The 12,156-nt window shown below is 38.3% G+C and overlaps 1 protein-coding gene across 2 annotated transcripts in view; it reads left to right on the top strand.

Moving 5' to 3' along the window:
• The first annotated feature begins 310 nt into the window (after window positions 1-310).
• The window catches only part of LOC129799292 (cell adhesion molecule Dscam2), a 163,136-nt gene continuing 151,290 nt past the window's right edge, over window positions 311-12,156 (top strand). Inside the window, exon 1 of one of the 2 annotated variants that reach the window (XM_055843035.1) lies at window positions 311-599. The gene's annotated coding sequence lies outside the window, so the exon portion shown is untranslated. The remainder of the gene's footprint in view (window positions 600-12,156) is intronic. The other variant, XM_055843036.1, reaches the window with a different exon arrangement.

The raw sequence follows: 12,156 nt of genomic DNA, 5'->3' as shown, positions 1-12,156 counted from the left end.
TCTCTGTGGCTCTTCGAGTACATTTTGGCATACAACATAAACTTCCCCGCAGATGCCACCCCCCTTCCGGCCGTCTCTTCATGAGTCGGGTGGCAATGCTCCCCAATTGAAAAGCCCCAAAATGAAATGCATGCAAAGTCAATTCATGCATACATCGTACTCTCTCTCTTAGTGTTTCAAATGAGAGCACGAGGGAGAATTGTGCCTTTGAGGGAGAATTTTCCCTCATTTTTCGAGGGAGATGCGCTCTCATTCTCGCCGGAAAAGCTCCAAACACTGCCGTACGGGAAGATATTGTGAGTATCCAGTCAGTTCAGTGTGGATTGTCGTTGGTGAAAGACGTGTTGGAAAATCTCACAGTAAAAAAGAAGAGTTTCAGTCTTCAAAAGGAATCACTTACAGAAGTGCTCATCCCTCATTTCCTATCCAAAATTCATCCTTCATCTTCTCATAGAAACTTTTCCTACAAAAGTTATTAAACACTGAAGAAAAATTCTCAACCCCCCACAAATTGAGAAAAGTCAAGAGTTTCTCCTTCGAAGAGGCCACCCTCGTAAAGTTCATTGAGTGATTAGTGGAGGAAAATTCCTATACAGAGAGTAGGGAATATCATGTTAAAATCGCAAAACCGTTTCCATGGAGCACATATGAATTTTGAACTCTAAACAACATTTACACAAAGTTGTAGTGATGGTGAAACTCTTGGAGAAAATAGTTTCAATGTTATTCGGCTCATCTCCCAAAGAGATTTAATTAACTTTTCCCCTTTTCAAATATAACCCTTCGCTCAGGAGAAACTTCATCAAACGAAAACATAATTGCTTGTATGCAAAGCACCTTCTTATACTTCAGATCAAAGAAAAAGATTTATGATCCAGCAAAAACTGCAGACTGTGGTGAACAAGAGAAAATCAATTAAATTTTTGCGTGTTAATTGACCACAAATGAATTTCATAAGGGAAAAGTTTTAGAGAGATGGGTAAGGACTTTTCTAATTTTCAATTATTGCCTGTCTCACCCAATTAATCCTCCGACGCTAATGGATTTTTTTTCCTGGTAAAACCCTCGAGAACACTTTGGACACTTGACAAGGGAAACTTTTTAAATTACCACCAATACGACAGCAGATTTGTCTGTACGGTACGGACCAGGAGTAAGCGTTTTGCAAGCTCAGTAAAAAAAAAATATCAGAAAACTTTCCCAATCCAACTGCAGAAGATTTGCATTGCAAGTACATATACTTCTGTGGTGAGAAGACTCAGTCTAATCAACATTTCCCTTTCTTATTTCTTCGTGGAAATTCTCACACTTTAATCTACATCTCACGTGAAAGTTCGAGGAAAGAAAAAAGTTTCAAAAAAAAATTGGAAAATCACTTTATGAAAACTTTAATCAGATTTTAACTGCTCAAAACATCTTTTTTTTCTATTTTTGTGATTTTAAAAGTAAAAAAAAGTTAATTTATTTACCAGTGTCTACGGTCGTCTTAACGTTGGTGATCGACACCCAGTGCAATACGGTGGAAAAGCTCCTTCGTAGGTTGTATGCCAATCATAAATTAAACTTAATCTAATATAAATAAATCAAATCTAACAGAGATTCATTTTGTAATATAATACTACAAATTCAGTAATTAGTCTGTGTATAAACTTTAACCCAATACCATCAGTACTTTACACATAATTGCGGATGGAATTTCTCCTCACTGAAAACCACAAAGTACGTATTTACCAAACATTCTCAGTGAAAGAAGAGGTCTGAGAATAAGAAACCGAAAAAGGCGAAATCTGAATCAGTCTTCCGTAACTTTCTCAAGCTGTTGAAAAATTCTTGATTTTATGAATCACTTGAGATAAATTGAAGCTTTAAGTCAAGAAGCTTTAATACTAATTGACCGACTACAGGAGTTGTTATTTTATTTATGTATCTTTAAGTAATATATGTTGTGGTTTCACTCTGACCACAATTAATTATTTAAATCTTTTCTAAGCACTCGCGATCTATAGTAATGAGGGAGGCGACTTTGTATCCTACTACCCGAGCCCACAATGTCACGCTCTCTACCTCATCACTTTACACTTCTATTCCCTAGCACGGTCACCGAGAGAATGATCGAGCTCTCTCACAAAAACTACCCCTAAGTGACAAAGTGCTCGAATAGCCGGATCCGCCGGAGGAGGGCACCACTGGTACCAATTCAAATGGGATTCCTAAGAAGGGTTATTCAACGGTGCCAGAGAGTGATTCCACACTCGGCCTTTCCTGACGTCCATCAACAACTGGTTGTTAGATGGGAATAAGGGCTTCTTGCGTAGCTTTTCCCTAATATATGCACCTAAATATTCCTTATGTCTACCTTTTATTTAAAGATAATACTACTCATCTACTTCTTCTTGTTCTTCCGGTGGGTATTCTAATCAAGTCCTCTATTGAGCTCATCTAATTGGCCATGGTATGCATTCACATGATTCACGTTGACTGGAAGCCACTACCACGATCATCTTTACAATTGCGTAGTTCTTCCAGCTCAACCTTGGTATTCACATCCATAGATAGCAATCCACTGATTGTCTATCCTATAGTAATATCCATAAGTTTTGTGATCCATAATGTGCAAAAATCCTCAAATGTGAATTAAATCCAACATCCACATTAATTTCCAAATTCAGTTATTATTTCCATAGTACAACAAAAGTAATGAAATTTTCCACATAAATCAATACTTCATTTTCCAAAAAGATCGGTAATTCAAATTCCACACATGACTAAATTAATTCTCATCATCATCCACATAAGCTTTCTCAAGTGCACTCAACTCACCATTGTTGCCCCATGGCTTCAATCTATCTGCTGAACATACATTTTCATAAGGAATCTGTGATACCTGTGTTAATGGAGTATCCTTCACCAAATAACGGTCACGTCCCATTATTTCCTCAACAATGTAGGGTCCTCTGTACCGAGGAAGAAGTTTCCTGGAAGTTCCGGTTGCTGGTGCATTCCATCTACAGAGAACAAGATCTCCTGCTTTGTACTCGTGCGGTGCCTTGTGCGACTCGTTAAATTTTTGGGCTTGTTGTTCTTGATGGTTGGTCATCCTCATCAGAGCGGCTTCACGGAGGTCTGGAAGTAGCTCTTGGAACTCCCTGTCATCCACTGTATTTGAAATGGCATTCATCAATTTGTTCTTTAGGACATTGCGGGGTCTATATCCCATCAACAACATTTGAGGTGACTCTCCAGTGACTCTATTCTCAAATGAATTAAGTGCCCACTGGATAGCGGGTAGACTTTGAGCCCAATTCTTTCCTGTCTGCTCACTGGAGAGGCTGCGCAATGAATCCTTCACTGTCCGGAACATCCTCTCAATCTGCCCGTTAGCCCTCGGGGTGGCAACTGCCACTGGAGATCTCTTGATGTCATATTCTTTGCAGAAATCCCTGAACTCTTTTGACTCGAAGGCTGCACCCTGATCGCACACCAATACTGCTGGCATCCCAAAATACTGAGCTACTTCCTTTATAACCCTGATAGCTGCTTTGGAGGTCGGTGAAGGGACAGCTCTCAAAATACAAAATCTGGTGAAAGCGTCCACTAGACCAAAAATGTGTCCCTGTCTTTTTCCTTCGTCGAATGCTCCACAAAAATCAACATGAATAACGTAGAAAGGGATAGGTTTCTTTTCCAATACAAAGATCTGATGTCGATTCTCATCTTCTCCGGGTTTGGTCAGGTCACAGCTCAAGCATCCGTCAATATACCTTTTAATGTCTCGTCTCATTCTCGGCCACCAGTAATCCTTCCGCAACTGATTCAAGCAACTTGTCAATTCTCGGTGACCCATCTCATTATGTACTGTATGCATTACGTTGAATCTCACTCCTCGGGGAACATAAAATCTCAATCCTTTCTCCGTCTTGACAAAAACTCGTCCCTCCACTATTTCGAAGTCATTTCGTATCTTCTTTTCATCTGGTTCACCTTCTAATTTATCTTCCAGGATATCCTTGATCCGACTAATCTCATGATCCTTGAGTTGTAGGGCAACTACCCAGTCATCATTTTGAGTGTACACATTCATAACTAGTTGATCCTCTTCATCATCCTCTTCTATTTCATCTTCTCTATCTGGTGGATGGCGGCTAAGAGCATCAACGTGTGCCATTCGTTCTCCTGGTCGATATTTTATTTCAAAGTCGTATTCCATGATTGTCAACCACCATCGAGCAATTCTATCATCCACTCTCCTGGCTCGATGAGTCAGTCTAAGAGCATTGCAATCTGTGTAGATCGTAAAATGTCGACCAAGTAGATAATATTTGAATCTCTTCAGTGTCTCTACTACTGCCATGGTTTCCCATTCGAAACTGGTGTACTTCTTTTCTGCTGGTGTGAGAGCTCGGCTGAAATAACTGATTGGTCGAGGATTCCCATCTTTGTCCAATTGGAGGAGAACACCAGCTATTCCGACTTTACTACCATCACAGTGAACTTCATGCACTGCATCCCTTGAGAACAAAGCCAGTACTGGATGATGGATTAAAGCTGTCTTGAGATTGGTGAAAGCCTTGTCCTGTTCTTCCGTCCAATTAGGATTTCCATTCTTCCTCAGCATCTGGGTCAGAGGAGCTGATATGATTGCGAAATTTGGGATGAATCGGCGGAAAAATCCAACGAGACCTAGAAATCTTCGGACTCCCTTCAGAGTTGTGGGTTGTTTGAATTCTTCAACAGCTTTAGTTTTTAAATTTCCTGGTGAGATTCCTGATGGGCTGACTTCGTGTCCCAAAAATGTCACATTGGTACTGAGAAACTTACACTTATTCGGATTGAGAGTCAAATTGTGGAGGACCAGCTGTTGGAAAATCTTAAGTATTTGAAAATGTTCCTGCACACCTTCTGTGGCCACCAAAATATCATCCATGAAACAGATAACATTTTCATTTCCAATTGGTCTCAAAACGTGTGACATAACCCTCATAAATATAGCTGGGGAGTTTGACAATCCAAAAGGCACTCTTTTGAACTCGAAAAGTCCTTCCGTTGTGATAAATGCAGTCAACTTCCTGCTATCTTTGTGAACCGACACTTGGTGATATCCCATTAGGAGATCGAGGCAAGAAAACACCTTCATACCACTGAGCCTTGTCAATTCTTCCTCGATGTGGGGCATTGGATAGTACTCCTTTTTGATACATTCGTTCAGCTGCCGGTAGTCCACACACATCCGGATATCGTTGCTGGACTTCTTCACATGAACCACAACAGGGCTGGCATAATTGGAAGTAGAAGGTTCGATGATGTCTGCTGCTAATAACTCCTTTATCTTGTCACTGAGGGCTTTCCTGTATTCATATGGGACTCTATAAGCAGCATATTTGACCGGAGTGTCATTCAAGAGCTCAATCTTCATTTCCTCCACTCCAGTAAATCCCAATTCCTTGGTGTTCATGGCAAAACAACTTCGATATTTATTCAGCAAATTTGTCAATTCCTTTTTATACTCCTGAGTAGCAAGATCTCTCACCACTATATCATTCTCCTTCAAAGGAGTTGGAGCCGAAATTGCCATAATCCGATTTTTCTTCTCCCTCTGAAAGTCTTCAGATTTCTCTGGATCCATAACAGTCAGTCCTTCTTTGGAAATGATCGCCGTCAAATTATTTTGGTCGAAATAGTCTTTTCCCACTAACAGTGGTTCCTCCTGAACTTCATCTGGCACAATATGAACGTTGATCTGTCGTGAAATCCCATCAATTGTCAGCATTTGAGTAGAACAGCCGAATGTCCGATATTTTCCTCCCCCATAAGCATGAATTGTCGATTTCGGGTCCAATGCAGCAATTCCTAATTCATCAGCCACTTTCTTCCTCATAAGTGTACAATTGCTGCCCAAATCAATGAAAGAGGGGAAGGCCTTACCCAGGACTGTAACCTCCTTGAGCAACTCATCTTTATTTGGTCGGGTGGTAGTTGCTGAAGCCACCCTAACGGGAAAATCCCTCTGTTTTGGACATTGACGGATCAGATGATCTGGGGATTTGCACAGAAAACAGAGCCTCACTGTCTTTCCGGAAGTTCCCTGTGCCACATCTTTTTTCTTGTCGTCTATATTTTGATTGGATGAGGGTTCTGCTCGGTCATTGCGTCGATTTCCGGAGTCATTGTAGCGAGATTTCCCCTGGAATTGTGACCAATCTCCTTTGTCGTTGTGGGACTGAGTGTGAGACTTTTGGGATTTTTCGTGCCGCTGATAGGGTGAATATCGTCCCCGATTGTCCTTTTTATTTGCCCATTTGTACCCTGATCGTGATGTGGATTGAGTATTTTCTTCCTTTACTTCCGCTTTTTCCATCCTCTTCATCATTTCCAGAAGTGCAGAAGGGGAAGCATGGGTAGTAGCTGACAAGACGCTCCTTTGGTGGTTATTTTTCACGCCTTTTATTATGTAATTCATCGTTGTGGTATCGTCCAATTTGATTCTTTTTGCCATGCTCAGCTGATCGAAGTAGTAAGCCGTGGCTGTCTCTTTCGCTCCTTGACGGCGTTTGCTCAATTTGTCCAGGAATTCCGTCTTATCAATCACAGTAGGGAAGGTTTCCTCAAGGCAAGAGACAAATTCCTCCCAGTTGTTAATATCATTTTGAGCTGACTGGTACCATGCTCTTGCTGGGCCTTTGAGCTTCAAAGTGGCCTGAAGGAGTTTCACTTCATCGGGAACCTGGTATTTAGAGCACACTTTGTTAACGGTATCAACCCATTGCTTTGCTTCCAAAGAATTGTCCCATTCAGGATCGAAATGGGGAAGTAAATCACGTAGATCTCTTGCACTAATCTCCATTTTTGATGGCATCAAAATTCCCGACGTATCCCCTGAGTTTGAGGAGGTGGGGTGGGATCCCCCACGTGTATTGGGCATCCTACTTTTTCACTGGAGAGTCTTGTGTGGATTTAAAAGGGAAAAATCGAAAGAAAAAGTCTCAAACAGTTATCTCCAACTTAACAGCTCTATTCGTCACTTTATAGAGCACAAAACTCTCAATTCCTCAATTAGTGTGTAATTACACTTTTATTTTCATCCAAAATTACTCGAAAAATCATTTATTTGCACAAATTGCCTGGAAAATTTCATACCTTTACTCTGTACGAACACGATAAATCTTGTTTCACTTGGGATAATATTTCACACAGAAAACTCACTGAAAATGTCAAATATTCTTCTCAGGATATGCTACTTGGGTGGACAATAATTTATTTAATTACCTCTCAATAATTTTAGAACACTTTATTGCAAATAAATTGAATAAATCAGGGAATTCACAAGAAAATGTTTGCACTCACCACAATGGCGTCTGACTTTGGAATGCTCTGCGTAAAAGGCTGAAACGAAATCCCTTCTCAAGCAGATCACGCCACTCGTCACACACACACACAGTCGCTCTCAAGAAGGCCTTCTCTATCACTCTCTCATTCACCCTCACACATCCCAATGTGCATCAATTTAATTTTCTCCCTCTCACCCTTGTTATTTCTTACTCAATTTTCCATCTCCTTCGATCGCGCCACCGATTGCGTCATCCCGCCAATTTTCCTTCCCTGAAGTCCCAATCTCCCTGATGATTTTTTCCCAGTCTATCTTGAATTCCGGTGTGCTTCCATTTTCTCTGGGCATGCATTTCAGCGCCCCCGAATCTCAGAAGCCTCATCTTCCTGGGTGTCACTTTTGGCGTTTCTCACTCACACACACGCGCGTGAAACTATTGCGCAACGATTCTAAGAATCTCGTATCCCACTTCTGACTCTATGTGGTTTCACTCTGACCACAATTAATTATTTAAATCTTTTCTAAGCACTCGCGATCTATAGTAATGAGGGAGGCGACTTTGTATCCTACTACCCGAGCCCACAATGTCACGCTCTCTACCTCATCACTTTACACTTCTATTCCCTAGCACGGTCACCGAGAGAATGATCGAGCTCTCTCACAAAAACTACCCCTAAGTGACAAAGTGCTCGAATAGCCGGATCCGCCGGAGGAGGGCACCACTGGTACCAATTCAAATGGGATTCCTAAGAAGGGTTATTCAACGGTGCCAGAGAGTGATTCCACAATGTGTGTATGTCTATTGTTCAGTTTCGTACTATTGTATCTCAACCAAAATCGTAACTAATTCGTGGTCTGAAAATTTGTGAGCTAGGGTTTGTAATCTCTTAAATATGGGTAATAAATACGTCTCCTTACCAGAACATGTGATAGCCAGTTAATACACACAAATAAGTTCATTAAAGCAAATTTGCAAATTTATCCCGTGAGGTGGAATTGTTAAGAATCTCACCTATAATATCTTGAAGTTGATAACAATGATTGATAAGTCAGTAAATACATATTCAGTATGTTAGACGAAAAGCCACGATAAGCGTAAAATTCCTCTGCTATGTCTTACCTATAGAGTTTATACCGCCATCATAACGGTATGTCCCACACGAGCACAGCGTACACCTCGAGGCGGGACATTCGCTCATTGCTCGGCCAGTGACGAGCGCCAAGGCAGTAGTGTAGTGGAGTGAGGGTCGTTCCTCAGGTGCTCGTGAATTTAAGCCTCGATCTCTCTGATTTAGCTTAACAAGTACAATGTATTCTCAGCAAACGTAAAACGAATATTTTACTAGCTATAAATTTCCTTTTCCTTATAAATGTACTTAGAATAGTATGAAATAGAACGCCCGATGTATTATATGGACCTTCTCAAAGATTTTTTTAGTGTCTTAATTAATTAATTGATTTTTGTTTTTAAGTTACCATTACATGCTTCTAAAAATCGTGAATCAAATTCCTTTTCAAATTCCTTAGTGAAAATTTTCAGTTTTTCATTTTTTGCAAAATAATCAATTGGCATAGTTAAAATGGTTAAGAAGGTACCGGATTTTTATTTAAAATAAATATACTTTGCCCTACTTTAGAAAAAATCATCATATGTTTAATTTAAAAAAAAAAAAATGTTTTTGTATCATTGAACAATTTAAATATTTTGTTGGCTATTATGACCAGCGCACAATAACTTTTGTTTGTAAACATGTTTTCAAAATTTCCTATGAGAATGAGCGAGATAACTAGATCTAGATCTCATTCACTCTCATTGAAATGTCAAAAACATGTTTACAAAACAAAAGTTATTGCGCGTTGGGCATTATAAATTTTCTTTACAAAAACACTTTTTAAATTTATGAATCACACTTTCCAAAAAAAAAAACGTCCAATATAAAGTAATATACACAGAAAAAAATATTTTGTAAAATTGTTCGTAAATGTTTGTGAATTCCTACATGGGGGCTTACAAAATGTTGGTAAATCGTATAACCCACTAAAAAGTTCGTAAAAGTGTGTACTTTTTCTGAAAACATTGTTCGTAACATATGATCATTTAACGAGCATTTTTTGTTTTTTTACAAAATTTTTTTCGTAAATGTTCGTGTAAAACATGGAAAAATGTTCGTAAAATTTTGTCATTTAAATAGAAATGTACCAACAAATGTTTGTAATAGAACAAAAAATGCTCGTTAAGAGATTATGTTACAAAGAATGTTTGTGAAAAAGTACAAGGTTTTACAAACTTATTTGTGGGTTAAACGATTTACGAGTATTTCGTAAGTGCCCAATAGAAATTAACAAATATTTACGAACAATTTTACAAATGGAATTGCGTTATGAAATTGTGTCCTTGTGATATAAAAATTTTCTATAGGTATTTCGAATTAAAATTCAATTATTTTGAATAATTTTTTAATGACGTAAATAGCAAATAATTTATTCACAATTTCACAAATTTCAAAATCGTGAAAACACCTCAAACCGAAATTATCCTTAAATTTGTTGACAATGAATTCCATGGGATATTTTTAAATTTTTCATGTGTAATGGCATATTGAATTTTTAACAGATTTTGCCAAAAGGTTTCTTCACTTCATTAATAAATCATACCCCAACTCAATCAATAAAAGTCTTCCAAAGGTATACAAATTGTAGGAAATTCAAAAGAGCCTTATAAACTGCACATCCCTTAGGAGAATTCCTCAATTGCTTTACAGGGTTTCCTTTTTTCCTTGGTCCTTTTCTGTATTTTTTTTATCTTATTCCTTTGTGAATCTTTGAATGAAAACGATTTTTTTTTGTACATGGTACAACACGCACTTGATAGACAGAAAGCCCTCAAGATGTGTACAGAAAGGATTCACCCGAAAATTAACAGGATCATTTGAGGGATCTCCCTCACCATTTGGACGATTTGTTCTTTCGCCTTTTCATAAATAAAAATAATTCTCGACTATATATTCCACCATCATCCTTTGCTTTTACTCACGTGGATGCTGTGCGGTTAGGATCAGCTTCTTTTTGCTTCTTGTTCCCTCATCCTTTCTCATCCTTGTGATTTTGTATGCGATAGATGAACGTACTACGGACATCCTGAGGGTGGTTTAACTTTAGTCTAACTTCTTCCCTTTCACCATAGCCGATGAAACTTTTCCTCCACACAATGTTACTTGTTGGTTCTACTCTTTTCTCTCACATTTCTTCCGCCATCCCCAAAGAATTCGCCCCATTGGAAGGCGGTCGAGTTTCTCGGCCCAGCATTTTCATCACAAGCCATTCAAACCACCTGTGAGCTTTCTAAGAGCTTTTACCTCCCGCCAGTGACATTTCAATCTGCTCAATCGCTGGCAAAGAATACGATCCACCGAGGGAAATTATGTAAATTGATATTCTCTACATATTGAAATTTAATAAAATAATATACCTGTGTGTACATATTTCCATCAAATACCGTTTTTTTATGCTTTACCGCAGAAAGTTTTCCAATGAAAATCACCCGAGAGGAAAGCTGATAATGTTGATTTTGAAGCACAAAATCAGTAAATGAATTGATACCACCTACAATACATTATGCTTTTTTTCATTAATTCTGCGTGTGGACGAATGCCAAAAAGCTTAATTTGCTCAATGACCGAAATTATCAATATCATCTCTTTAATTAATTTTGACAAATTAAACCATGGAATGGCTTTCGATTGAATGCCATGTAGAATAGTTCATGACAAAAATCCACATGTACAAATATTCATTTTAAAAGATCGCCTATTCACAATATAAAAAATGATAGAGAAGATAAATTCGCATAGTGCTCGAACTTGTAAGTTCAAACACGGTTATTGCAAAATTGCCCTAGTAAACTTTTGTCGGTTTTTCTAATGCTTTGCTATAATATAATAAACTGTTTTGGTAATTCCAATCCTTTTGAGTAATTTACGAGTCGGTTCAAATCGGTTGTGAAATGTAAACGGTAAATAAAACGCTTCTATGTTACAAGTTCGAGCATTTTGCAAATTTTTGGAGGCTTTGCCAAACCCTTTTTTCAAATTTTCGGATTTCTAGTTCGTCGAAATATATTATCTATAGTTTCTTCCGGTGTTCGTCAGAGGACTGTATTTTTCTCCAAACCAAAAAGACTTAATTTTCTCCAGAGCTTTCGACCCTCGGTATGGGTCTTCCTGAGTGGCCTGAGAATGTTTAATTATTTTATATAATTTTCTTTTGGACAATTTTAATAGCTTCTCCTACTCACTCAATTAAAATCTTTTAAATGATTGGGAATCGTCTTTCGTCCTCTTAACACTGCACATAAGCCACTAAATATGTACTTACTTTTTTTCTTTAAAAAGTGAATTTTTTGGACACTTTTTGTACTTTGAATTTAATTTATTTTTTTTTCTATCTGCTGCTTTCTCTTTAGTGGTGTTGTTCTAACTGTGATCCTTCAGTTTTTCTTTTTATTCGTTTGTTAACGGAATCTTCCCAGAGTCCATAGTCCCTGGGCAATATTTCCATTCCCCCTTTTTTTATGGAATGGAAAGTTTTTAGTGGCTATGTCTAGTATTAAGAGGACGAAAGACGATTCCAAATCATTTGAAAGATTTTAATTGAGTAAGTAGGAGAGGCTATTAAAATTGTCCAAAAGAAAATTATATAAAATAATAAAACATTCCCAGCCCATTGAGGAAGACCCATATCGAGGGTCGAAAGCTTTGGAGAAAATTGAGTCTTTTTGGTTTGGAGAAGAAGACAATCCTCTTACGAACACTTCAAGAAACTGAAGATAATAT

This window comes from Phlebotomus papatasi, chromosome 1 (genome assembly GCF_024763615.1).
Source record: "Phlebotomus papatasi isolate M1 chromosome 1, Ppap_2.1, whole genome shotgun sequence".
In the NCBI taxonomy this organism is placed as follows: Eukaryota; Metazoa; Arthropoda; class Insecta; order Diptera; family Psychodidae; genus Phlebotomus; species Phlebotomus papatasi.
Note: the sequence above shows the minus strand (reverse complement) of the source record. Positions and strands in the feature narration are given on the sequence as shown.